This window comes from Lynx canadensis, chromosome B3 (assembly GCF_007474595.2).
Source record: "Lynx canadensis isolate LIC74 chromosome B3, mLynCan4.pri.v2, whole genome shotgun sequence".
NCBI lineage: Eukaryota > Metazoa > Chordata > Mammalia > Carnivora > Felidae > Lynx > Lynx canadensis.
The window spans coordinates 83171304-83185123 of NC_044308.2; the positions used below are offsets into that span (position 1 = coordinate 83171304).

Genomic DNA, 13820 nt, shown 5'->3' on the forward strand with positions numbered 1-13820 from the left:
GGGCTTAAAAACCGTATACAAGTCACCAGAAACCAGCAGCTGCATGAAAGTCAGAACCAGGTACTCTTTCTGACATGAATTCTTCAGAGACAAAGAGGAAGGAGGTGGGGAAGCAGGCGTTTCCATAAACGACCTTTAGCTGAGCTGGCCTACCGTCGGAAAGGCACAGGTGGAACGTACCCTTAACCTTTAACAGGGTTCGAAGCGAAGGAGAGGCTCAGGGCGGCTCTGCCTACAGGTGCTTTACCCTTCAGAGGCCTGTTACAAAGGGATACCGTGGAGGGAAAAATCCAGACTCTATCCTCAGGACTATTTTTATTTTTCCTGCCTTACTGAACACAATACATTTATTCGTTATTAAAGCATTAGCAAGTTTGAAATCTCTACAAGCAAACTACAGGTGTAGCGCTTAGTGTCATTTTAATGCTAGAAAGATCCATTCTAGTTTTAGGAGCTGTAAGGCTTCCTTTCACCTGTTTTCTGTCTTTCAGCTTTTAGTTTGTCACTTTTAGTGGTTTTTACTGGTTTGTAGGGGGCATGTCCCAGGAAAGAGGAAGGGTAGAACAGGTAAAGTGTAGTTAGAAAACGTAATATGGAGTATATTTCAGTATCATTAGAAAATTTAATTTTTTGAATGATAAAAAATGACTGCTTTCATGTGACCAACTAGAGATCATAAAGCCTTGCAAAATTTGGAATCTACAAAAAAGTGGGCTGTGCAAGTGGAGAAATGCTTTGTATTTCAGTCCAGGCAAGAGACCAGGTAGCTTGCATTCTTTTTGTTTTGCCATTTGGTCAGCTCAGTAAGGCGGTTTTTGCTGCATGACCTGAAATTGGACAGGCTCATTTATTAAATATTAATAGAGCATTCAACAAATTTTTATTGAGGTACCAGTCTGGAGCCTGTTCTAGATCCCGTAATCCAGCATTAAACAGTAAAAAGTCCCTGCTTTCATGGTACTTAGATTCTAACAGCGGGAGACAGACAATAACAACAAATAAAGGAGGTGATTTCAGACAGCAATAAGTCCAAACTAACAGTAACTACTACTTACGCATATTACAATATGCTCGGCGTGATGCAGCGTCTATGCAACTCACAACTATCCTAGAAGAAGGTATTTTTATTGCTCCCACTCTACAGGTAAAGAAAATAAGGCTAGAGGTTAATCAGCATACCCAACTTCACACATCAGAGGGACAGGGCTGGGCTTTGAACTCTGTGAGTCTGGCTCCACGCCCTATGCACTGAACCACTAGGCTAACTATTTTGCTGAGAGTAAAGCAAAGGTGGTGAGTGTGGCTGGTGGGGACCACTTTGGATACCAGAGTCGCGGAACATCCAGCTGAGGAGGTGACTGTCACCTATGAGTGGTGAGAGCGGGACCACTATGGAAACAGAACAACAGTGTTTCCAAAGCTCCTTGGGTTTAGGATTAAAGACACCTTGCTATAAGAAGGCACCTTCAAGAAACAAAATATGAAAAAGGACAACCATGAACATCCAGGACTGGAAAAGAGAAGTTATTCTGGCCTCCGTCAAACCCTGTAGTGTTAAAGTGATCATACTCCTCTGACATACCCTGTCAGTCCGTCTTTCTCAAGACTTCACGAAAGTCTCCATCCAGTACCGTACCCCCTGCCCAGGAGTGCTAATGTGAGAGTTGATTCATCCCGTCTTCCCCCAATAGGATGAACCGTTCAACAGATCCAGCCCTACCCCTCCTCCTCCACGATGCCCTTGCCTCGTTAATTAACCTTGTCTGCAAGTTAGCAGAAGAGCTGATGAGAAGCCATGACATGACACACAGCTGAATAACATCCCTATTTATCTGTTCATTCTCAGTAAATAAATCTAACAGCTTATAAAACATTCAAATAAAACTGGTAATCACCCCAGCACCACACAATAAGCACAAATAAAAAGAAGCAGTGATGATAATTTCACCATACTCCCAATATTCCTCTTAATTTATTACCATTGTTTGCTCCTTTCTTTTCCCATAAAGCTCCAAGATGTTAAGCCATGCCCAGTGCAGGTCATTATACTTCTCTCCAGTTTTCCTGTGACCTTGGCACATGCAACTTTTCTGCCTTGGTCCATCATCTTACCTGCCATGCTTTCTTTCGTGTTGTTATTATCACTGGCAGTAATAATAGCAGCAAAGATAACACTTGTTAAACATGGACTCTGCCACGAGTACTTTGCCAAACACCTCGTATCTTATCCAATCCGTACAGCATTTAAAACCTTCCTCTGTGCCAGGCGTTGTTCAAACTTCATATTCTATCATTGTGCCCATTGTGCAGGTGGTGAAACTGAGGCTTTAATAGGCTCAGTATTGGCCCATGTTGGCATAGATCTTAAGTAGCTACTGAGGAGCCAGGATTGGCCAGGCAGTGAGGCTCCAGAGCCTGCCCTCTCCACCCTCAGTGTCACTGCTTAACAGATCAAGTCCGCAGAAAAGCTCAGCATGAGCTAGACCTCAACATATGGAAAATTCTTCTACATTTTGAAAAGAAAAACCTCTTGGCCTGATTAAGACCTTCTCTTTGTGGCTGCGCATATCCGACAGCACTCCTTGATGGAGATTCGCAGAGATTTACCTTCCCTCCCAGGGATTTTAACACCCACCCAGGTACCCATAACCAAGAATTCTAGCCAAAGGAGAGCCACTCTGAGTCTGCGAATTCAGGCATCAAGTGTGATATAGGTCACTGTTGCTTCTGCTTCCTGGGCCTCAGGAAAGTTGCCCTCATGCCAATGAAGTTTCCCAGCCTCGAGCTGACATTTAGTTGTCTCTGTCCTCGTTTGCTTTGAAATCCACTGTAGCACGTTATCTGGACCAGCCACTTTTTATGCCTCAGGGGCTTCTTGTTGTGTAGGCCCCATTGTTGGCCACATATCTTAGCATAACACAGCTCTCCTTTAAATTGCACTGCGTCAATATTCTGCCTTCTAGATTAGGTCTATGTCTGGGGGAACTTACTAGGTATAGCACAGGGGGTAAAAGGAGATATGTAATCAGGGAAATTAGAGAAGTAAAGACTAATTGGGTCGCCTCCTTAGCTCCTGTCTTTGGAGAATAGTTTCCGTTAGCATGGGACTGTCAGTTTTCTAATCTACTCTTAAATGCCCACCAGCACCACTGTCATTTCTGGAGTTTTTATCCACACACATTATGATGTCCTAACTCTAATGGCACAGCAAAGCATCCTGGGCTGGGAAACAGAGACAAAGGGAGAGAATTTCTGTCATGTTTACATAATGCTGAGAATGTCGCTCAATTCACCGCACAGGTGAAAATCCTCAAATGCCGAGGGTTCCTCCTATGACATATATGAACAGATTACTAAGGGAGGAGAAGGGAAGTCCAGATTTTTAAAAAATTAATTAATTAATTTAAAAATAAATAAAAATAAAAACAGCCCCTATCTGGGATGATTTGGGTATGGATTTGCCCGTAGCTAAGTGTCCAACTAAATGATTTCTGTAACCTATCCCGTCTCCTTATAATATAGAGTCAGAAACCATAAGTAATAGAGAAAACAATTTGTAGGTTCACTAGTTTATAAGGATTGCCGATATACCTCAGCTCTAAGAGTACCTGTATCTAGACGTGAAGTAACAAAAGCAAAAAAAAAAAAAAAAAAAAAAAATGAGAGGATGCTAATTAGCTAAAGAAAACTCTTTGCCTTCTCTAAGCACGGAGCTGCCTTTTAAATTAGAACTTGTTCATTTGTTGCAATTCATGGTTGTATCTGTTCTGTGAGAAAAGACACTTCCCTGATTTTACCAGTAATTTGTTTTATTTGGGGTGTCATAAATCCTTTTAATGTTTTGATTACATCTGTAGAGCCTCTCCCAAGGTAAATTCATTTTGCATCAGTAAGTTCTTGAATCCCTGAGGTGAATCCAGTGATCTCAGGTTACAAAACCTTATTTAATATGAGGACATCTTTGGTTCTTATTAAAAAAACAAATTAGTGCACCTCCCAGAACATATTTCACCAAAATTACAATAGTTCTTTCCTTCCTCCTCATTTTTCCTTCCCTTTTATTCATTTAGTGTTAATATATATTGAAGTCCTGTTCCAAAAAACATCAACTCCTAGAGTGACAAAATACAAAACCAAAATTTAAAAAAAAGAAATTTTTTTAAGTTTATTGATTTTGAGAGAAGGGGTGAGAGAGAGAGAGAGAGTAGGGGAGGGGCAGAGAGAGGGAGAGAGAGAGAATCCCAAGCAGGCTCTACACTGTCAGCACAGAGCCATATATGGGGCTTGAACCCACCAACTGTGAGATCTTGACCTGAGCCAAAACCAAGAGTCAGACGCTTAACTAACTGAGCCATCCAGGTGCTCCCAAAACCAAGTTTTTTTTTTACACTTTGATCCCCTTATGCAGATAATCTTCTGAAAAAGTATTTCTTAGAAAATATTTTTTAATAAAAATTAGACCTAATATTTAAAAATTATGTCTAGGGGCGCCTGGGTGGCGCAGTCGGTTAAGCGTCCGACTTCAGCCAGGTCACGATCTCGCGGTCCGTGAGTTCGAGCCCCGCGTCAGGCTCTGGGCTAATGGCTCAGAGCCTGGAGCCTGTTTCCGATTCTGTGTCTCCCTCTCTCTCTGCCCCTCCCCCATTCATGCTCTCTCTCTGTCCCAAAAATAAATAAACGTTGAAAAAATAAATAAATAAATAAATAAATAAATAAATAGATAATAAAAAAATAAAAATTATGTCTATAGTTAAGAGTTATTTTCAGTGGTAAATGGTCCTCCTTTTCTTCCTATTCACTTAGGTGGGCAAGTTACATCACTAGGATTTCAATGTCAAAATCACAGCTAGGTAAATTTTAAAGTTGAAGGATTTTCATATGCAATGTATTCTTAACGGAATGTGTATATCGAGAACTCTCAAGACGATAGCAAACTAGAAGGAAATTATTACTTACAGTTCCAATCATCTGGAATTTTAGTGCTTGGTTTGCTTTGCTAATAAAGTCCACAGTAACTAAGATATCGATCGCTCTCCCTCTTGATCATCCACCACTTTAATGTGCCGCCAAAACTGGTTGACTCCACCTATCTCTATTTCCAATCTTCTAGCTTAATGCCTTTTTCTGGATCTGTTGTAAGAAATTCCCAAATTAGCTCCCAAAAAGTTTTGCTTCTCCATTCCATTCTGCACCCTGCTCCCTGGAATATCTTCCCAAAGCCTCCATCATGTTTCCTTCTCCTAAATCATCACTGGTTCATAGATCAACATATTCAAGAATCTGGTACCAGCTTACATTTTCTACTGCCATCTCCACCATTATTACTCTTTTTTTTTTTTTGAGAGAGAGATAAAGTACTAGTGGGGGAGGGGCAGAGAGAGAGGGAGACACAGTAGGCTCCAGGCTCCGAACTGTCAGCACAGAAGCCAACGTGGGGCTCAAACCCACGAACCGTGAGATCATGACCTGAGCCAAAGTCGGACGCTTAACCGACTGAGCCACCCAGCTGCCCCTCCTTCATTCTTTCCTGGAACTGTTACTACTGATGCTCTGGTAAAATCTGTCCAGTCATCTTTCCTGAAATATACTTTAAATATTCACACTGCTATGCTTTTGGCCATGCTGTTTTCTTTTCTTAAGATGCCTTTCTGCTACACATGCATCTGGAAAATTCTTACACAACCAATATGGCATCACTGAGATATTAGTTTTTTTTTTCATCTCCTTTGATGCCCCTATTTCCTTTTCCTCTGTGCTACAACAGCTTTAGGATTTCAGCTCTCTGTGCCTCAGTTCTCTCACCTGTAAATAATAATATATAACCTGAAGAAGTTTCCTACGGGTTAAGAGAGGTAACACATGCTCAGTTAAGCATCTTCTCTCCTTTTTGTGAAGTATTATCTATCATTTCATATGAACTTCACAATAATTCTTTTAGGTAATTATGTCTATTTTCCTAACTTGAAAATAGGTTAAAATGAGACACAGAAATATGAATTGACTTGTCTAGGGTCACATAAGTGGTAAATAACAAAACAGAAATATCCAGATCTTCAGATTTCAAATGCCTTCTTCTTTCCAATATACTGCATTGGATACTGGGTGATTTCTTATTCTACTTTCTCCCCTCAGCACAGTATGCTGCTTGTAGTTGCCACTCAGTGAATGTTAGTTGAATTAAATTGCATGTTCTCTTTTTTTTCCCCCTGTGGTAACAATGAAAATGTTGACAGTACTGAGACGTATAACATACTACTAGAGCCCCTGCTAGTTAACGTCAGTGTCTTTTAGATGTGACCATTGGAATAGCTATGACCCAAATTGACTATACCATGATCTGTCTCACATGCTTTTATCTTGCCTGCCAGGATCTTGTTCTTCTTTACCAGTGCCTTGCTAAAATCAGATTGTACCACATCTACAACATTCCCTTGAGCCGTCAGTGAGAGATTCCTTTCAGAAAACAAAAAATCGAGTCATCTTTTGACGTCACGTATTCATCATGATTTAATATTGGCATTTGGTGATTTACCATTTTCTTTCTATTAAATCATCTTTAAAGGATATTTTTCTGGATATTAATACTTTGAGACTCTTTCTGAAAATTAGAACAATATTTGCTGATACCCTGCCTTCCAGTAAACCCCATCATTTCTCACAAAGATTGCTAAAGATAAGAGAAATGTTATTACAAGGAGTTGGTTCTTTCTTTGCCCAAGTGGATAACTGTATGCAATGAGTTTTAAAACATTTTTATATATGTATTTTTAAAGTTTATTCACTTATTTCAAGAGGGCGAGCAGGAGAGGGGGAGAGAGAGAGAGAGAGAGAAAGAGAGAGGATCCCAAGTCTCCATACACAGAGAGAGCCCAGAGCCCAACATGGGGCTTGAACTCACAAATCATGAGCTCACAACCTGAGCCAAAACTAAGAGTCCAATGCTTAACTGACTGAGCCACCTAGGCACTCCATATGCAGTGAGTTTTAACTGTAGCAGGAAAAGTATAGCTTAGAGGTATGCCTAGCACTTATTTAAGGGGCAGTGTGATAGTAGTCCTTCCCTGGAGATTTCTAAGAGCACACGCTAAACTTATCAGGGGTCTCTCTGCCTCCTAGTCAGTTGTGGACAGACTAGGTGCTACCTGGATGCTTTTCCCCATCTGAGATTCAGAGATGTTCCAAATGTCCAGACATATCAGTACTTCTCCTGAAGCCTTTGCTTCAGCTTTGTGTTGTCTTGAAATGATGACTACAGTATTCCAAACTGCACAAAATGTAACTGTCTTGTCAAATCGATAGATGAATTTTCAGAGACACCAAAAATTCTGTCAACCCATTCAGGCTTTCTAAGACTATGCATTCATTGCCTTTCAATCAACCCAGACACCCAGAATAAATTGAAGGAGAAAAGAAATTTCCAGGGTAGAACTTACAGGCAGAGGTTATCCTGATGAAAAATGCAAATAGAATAGAGAACCAATAACATCAAATTTTTTAAATCCTATTATCTCTTTTTACTCCCTGCTCACCTCCCCACAATTGTCCATTACAATGTGGTTCCTGGTGTCATTTTAAATACAACTGACATTGTTTCTGATCTTAAAGAATTTATTTCCCGTTACCAAGGCATGACAGTAGTTCTAGCTTGGGATGTGTCCTTTCTGCTGGGACTAATCAGCTCACTATTTTACCAGCCAGAGGCATAATCACTAGCCATTCTGTGAAGTGTCTGTAAATTCTGCGTATGTCAATAACTTCAGTCCGAGTATGTTGCTAACTTATAGGTACTTCATTTTTCATCAGAGAGATTTTCAAAAGAAGCTAGAAATACGAGCATCCCATTTGACTAATGCTGGATCTTTTCAGGTTGGCTTTCTGAGCCTTTGGTAGCTGAGAATAATGAAAGTCGTGATCATTTTGAAAATGACATCTTTGATACAAAAATTAACAACTCTGTATGTAATCTCTTTAATGCCCTTCAAAATTATCATCAATGTCTCTGTAAATATAGTCTTAATCTGACAGTTCTTTAAATAATCTATTGTGAGAGTTTTACCCAATAAATAAGTTTTAAAAGCAAAGTTTACAGTCTTGAAGAAATAAACAGGCAACAACGTAAGCAGTGCGTCACTTATCGGACCCAGCACTCGATGTGTGAAATGCCCTAATGGTTATCTCTTGATCCAGTGGTCTGAAGTAGCAGGTACATAACTCTTTACAGATTGCAAGGGCTTCCAAATTACTCTGTTTGACCTTCATTCCTTCAAAATTGCCATACCAAAGAGTGATTAAGCACTCACTGAGCTATGATGTCCGACAGCCGCGGATTCAGACTTAGTCTTATCATTTCTAACTCAGTGATTTTAAGTAAATTGTTTAACTTTCTTAACCATCTATTTCTTCTCTTGTTAAGTCTCAGTAGAACCTCCTTCATAAGGGTCTTGTAAGATACAGTGACATAATGTAGGTAGAGTACTACCCCAATGCCTGACCCACAGTAAGCATGCAATACATGTCCATATGTGAGGCTTAATGTTTATGGAACTCATATTGTGAATTGATCTAGACAGTCCAAAATCTTAACTTCTACACCTCTGCATATGCACTTGTAACTATGGAAAATAGTAATTCATCAATTATGTTTCAGATTACTTCCTACAAGTTATAGGAGCTCTAGAATAATGAATGATTTCTTCTGAATGTAGAAAATGTGTTTATTTCTAGGAAATTTCTCCCTGATCAAGTGTCTTGAATATTTATTTGAATTTAAGAGACAAAATATGACTGAAATACATCATTGTTCCCTTTAATAAAAAAGGGACATGGTGCATGGTTTTGGTTTTTTTTTGTTTTTTGTTTTTTGGGTTTTTTTGGAATTGATTTAGCCTCATGGCAAGGCTAATACAGCCCTTTAATGTAAGAAATGAAGCAGAGGCAAGGCCAGTTTGATGTTGTTCATCCCTGGAGCTTCTAGACTCCTGTAACCCATAAAGCTCTACAGTTTGGTTAAAGTATCTTATCTATATGCACATGAATTGAACCCTCTGGGTAGGCAAGCTTCCACTGTGGCTTGAACCCAACCTGTATCTCAGACATACTATACAACATTCTAGAATAAATTGTGTTGACTCATTCCCAATAAGGGAAAAGAGCCAGGATTCTGGACTTCCTATCTTTTTATGTAGTAACTTCCTTGAGGGACAAAGAACTAGTCACATCTTTCCTATCTCTCTATGAATGCCCTCCCACCAGCAGACTAAAAGAATGGCCCATTGCAAAGTGCTTTGCCTTACAAGCCTGTTACTTAAAAGAATCATCTGTATTATCCTGTCACCTGGGTGACTCAGTCAGTGAATTATCTGACTCTGGGTTTCCGCTCAGGTCACGATCTCGCAGTTCATGAGATCTCACAATTCATGAATTCAAGCCCCGCCTTGGGTTCTGAGCTGACAGGGTGGAGCCTGCTTGGGATTCTCTCTCTCCCTCTCCGCCCCTCCCCTGCTTATGCTTGCTCTCTCTCTCTCTCAAAAATAAATAAATAAACTCAAAAAAAATCATCTGTTATTATCATTTCTCAATCCACTGTGGGTGTGTGTGGATATGTGTGTGTTGTTTCTGAACTACCAGTGGGCAATGGATATCTTTAAGTTACATATTGGAAACATCAATTTCAGCTCATTACTGGCAATGGTTTACAGAACCAATCCATGTGAGTTATCACCGAACTGATAGCAGTATTTACACCTCCATTTCACCACAGCTTTTATACCTTCTTCTTTCATTTTTCAATTTTTTATTTAAACTCTAGTTATATACCTTCTTTTTATTCTCCCTGGAGTATAGACTGTCCTCACACATTCCCGTGGGCCACACTTGCATTTCATTCAGATTTCTGCCCCAATGTCACTTCCCTGACCACCCCATCTAAAATAGCTCCAGCACACCCCCCATACCCCACCATCTGCTTCATCCTGCTGCCTTATTGTTTTTCATAGCACTTAACACAGTCTGACCCTACATCGTAAATTTATCTGTGTATAATTCATCTCCCCATCACAGTGTAAGTTGAAGCTCCTGCAAAGAGTTTCAGTGACATAGTAGAAATTCAAGAAACATTTGTTTAAAAATGCATTTATAAATAACGGACATCATTTGTACAAAGGCTAGAATATATTCCTTCCTTACGTCAGTAGGCTAGTTCCTTAAAAGGGGATTTAGAGATGAAAATGTGCAGCCACTGGGATCCTGTAACTTTTCAAGTTTCCGGGCTCAGTTGCCGGGAAGATAAGTGGAAGGTTTCTTCCTTTTTCTTTCAGAAAGGCTGTGCTAATGGTTGACATATTTTAAGACATATTTTTCATGCTATCGTGCTCAGTTTTTTTAAAAATCAACGTGAATTTAACTTGTACCCCACTTGTACCCAATTCTAGTGGCTAGAACTCTGGAAGCACCCTCAAGAGTCACTTGATTATTAGTTGGTAGTTCTGAATATATTTAACAGTCCTCAACAGCCCCTTGTCAAATGTCCTTCAAACTCATGGCTCCTCGTAGAAGTCATCAAAACAGACTGGCTTCATAGGGGCACACCTGGTGAGGGAGTCAGAAAATGTCATCCTTCTGCCAGCACATTTCTGTGTGCTCGCCATGCAACATTGGACGGACACACTGATTATTCTGGGCTTCTGTTTCCTTGCTAAAAACAAAGACACAATAGGATTTGCCTCCAGTGCTCTTTAGTCATTTGTGGGTTGAGATTGCATCCTTTTTAGTGCTACTCTCTACACTGGGGTGAAAGCCCCTTGGGACTCTCTGAGTGGAATGGAATAGAGAGTCTGCCTAATCTAGAGCAACTCCACTCTTGGAAAGAGAGAGCTGAAAACTGCCAGCAAATTCTAGCAAAGGCCACCCAAAGTTACCAAGAGCTGCCATATTGCCTCATGGCCAATGCTGGCTAGAAAATCGGAAATATTCCAGGAAACATTTAAGCAAATCACTGCTGCAAGGAAGAAGAGGTCTGTGGAAGATTCTGTAATTCTTAGGTGAACTTTCGTACCTTGTCCTATGTAGTAAATATGAATAGACCATTCTTGGAGAAATCAAGTGAGGTCTCAAATTGAGCGCAAAAATAAAATAATACTTTGAGAGTAAATCTCTTGCCTTATTCGATGAGCAGCAAAATTTTTGTTTCCTTACTCACTTTAACACAGTATGTACTCACTCCTCTTTTTATGCCAAATAAAACACATGTTATTATTAAATTCATCTACCTTCCCCTTTAATTTTTCTTTTTTGCAGTTGGCTTAGTGGTGAACATCTCTGTCAGCATTTTCTGAAATGGTTGTAAGTTTCCAGTTGAAGGGAACTGCAACTTTTAACCTACCTGAAATAGCCCTGAAGACAGTTGAGTCCTAGGCAAATGGTCTTTAATGCTGAATGGAATTAACAATACTCTGATCGTCAAATCCCTCATAGGAAGGTAACATGGAAATGTAAAACATTCTTATTCTTGAATTATAGTTTTGTTATAAACTCCAGTCTTCTCTATGAAACATATCTTTCTTTCTCTTTCCACTGGAAGGATCTGGAGAATGATACAACTGGTCTGAGGACCCACAGTTGCCAGATCCCAAGCACCTTGGTACAGTGGAGGAAGGTTAAGTTCTGTGGGTATGATCTTTAGGACACCAAAGTGGCAGCGTCTAGTACCTCCATGTTCTCAAGCACTCAGAGAGCACTGTAGGTCAGCCACAGTGAATTAAAACCCAGAAGGCGATGTGGAGTGACCGCAAGCCAAGTCAGCAGGTGGAAAGGGAGTGAAGTCCAGAACCAGTAAACCATACTGTCCCTGTCTCATAGAGGGCTGACAGAAGGCTAAGCCTTGAGAGGCCCCTTGTCCAGTCCTTCTTCCCACACAGGTCTCCCCTTGGGAAAGCACCACTGGAAATATACCACAACAGCTCATGAGACATTTGGGGCCCCCAAAAACCTTTTCCCTCCTGCATACATAAATCATACCTCCTAATCACACCATCCAGTCCTAAAAACTTTAAAAAGATGGTGCTCTGTGAGTGAAAATTCATAGGCACCTGCTCTTGATTTACTTCCTGCTTAGAATAATTTTTACACAGCTGTAGTATCACGGAGTGACTCCGTTCACAGTACCCAACAGTGAGGCTCAGACGAGAAGGGGTATGTTGGATGTTTGGGTTATAATGATTTCGGCTATTCCTCTTTTTTTACGGCATCATTAGTAATCTGTCATTCTAATAATAATAATTCCCTTTTGACATCATGGAGGTAAGAAGAAATCATCACTGACATCAAAAATGAGGTGATATTTCAGCAGTATTATTTCACTGAAGATAAAATGGAAAGCTTTATTACTCCCCATGCCTTTAAAGAAAGCTGAACAAGGCATATGCTGACCCTAGAGCTTATCTACTTCAGTTCCTTTCAGACTGATATGAAATAACTAATTTTAATTGTTCCAAGTAGAGCTTCAGAATGTGGTTCTCCCCCAAAGCTTTACATCTACCTAATAGAAACTTTTTCAAAAACAAGCTTTATCAGTTCATAATAAACCGGGAAGTCAAAAGAAAAGTCCATTGTAGTCAAGAATGATCTATAATTTTCATTCTTCACCATCCCCTTTTGTTCAAAGTATTTAGGAATTGATTCTACTCAATCATGTGGTCAATACTTCTTGTGTACCTGTTGTGTATTACACACTATACTGGGTCCCAGGAAGACAAAGATGGATAAAATAGAATCCTTGGTCCAGAAGACAGAGTCTAGACTGAGGTAGACACACAAAGAAATGTGTGCTCTGGTAGAGATATGTCCTAAGGGCGATGGAATGAAGTAAATAATTCTGTCTGGTGGAAAAGGAGAGCTTTTCAAAGACAGCATCATTTTAGCCAGCACTTAAAGAATAGACTTGCCCTACAGAGATATTAGAGAGTGGAATTCAACACAGAGGGAACAGTCTTAGGAAAGAGATGAAGGCATCAAGTGCATTGAGCAGAAAGAAATCTAGTCCTTCAGGGAATCAGGAAGTGAAGACATCTAATCGGACTCGGCAAATGTAGACAGGAGTAGGAGCCTTCCTTTAGTGCAACACAAACTCCATGGGCTCATCAGTGTTCAGGGTAACAGGATGGAGATCGAGATTGTTTCATTCTAATACGACTTTTGCAATCAGTGTAAGGAAAAGACCACTATTTTCTACCGAGGAGCTAAGAAGGTTGTTCTCAGCCTATAGGGTAAGAGAATAAGTATGTGGATTTACGTAAGTCATTGGATAATTCCTCTTGGAATTTTCTCAATTTATTTTTCCTTCCACCTTTCTGCCCTACATGAGTGCAGGGATTTTTTTTTTTTTCCTCCTGAATCTTAGATGGTGGTATAAATACACATTCTGAAAGGAGGAATATGATTTCCCTAGAACCAATAACTCAAGAAAAAAAACTGAAATCTTTATGCATTAAAATCTTAGATTGCAAAAAAAAAAAAAAAAGGAAAGCATCACACAGACCTCAGTCACCCGAGTACTTGGTCTATACACTGTTAGGTATCTGAATTCTTGGAAAGGTCTGGGTACTTGGCACAATATAAACAAAGCCTACATTTCATGCAGCCTAGGGTTTCCCTTAAATATACATTTCATAAAACCCCTGGCTTTACGAATGATGACTTTTTTCTCACGAGAAAAAATTACTGGTACTTCTATTTACTTCTAATTCTGGCTGGCTATTCAGCATTTCTACTAATTGTAGCAACCTATATAAACAGTGTTATCTGAACACCCAATCCCTTTGTTC

General features: G+C 39.9%; 1 protein-coding gene across 1 annotated transcript in view; it reads left to right on the forward strand.

The window, feature by feature from the left end:
* NPAS3 (neuronal PAS domain protein 3) overlaps nt 1-13820 on the forward strand; it is a 751527-nt gene that overhangs the window by 689315 nt on the left and 48392 nt on the right. The gene's annotated exons all lie outside the window — the stretch shown is intronic.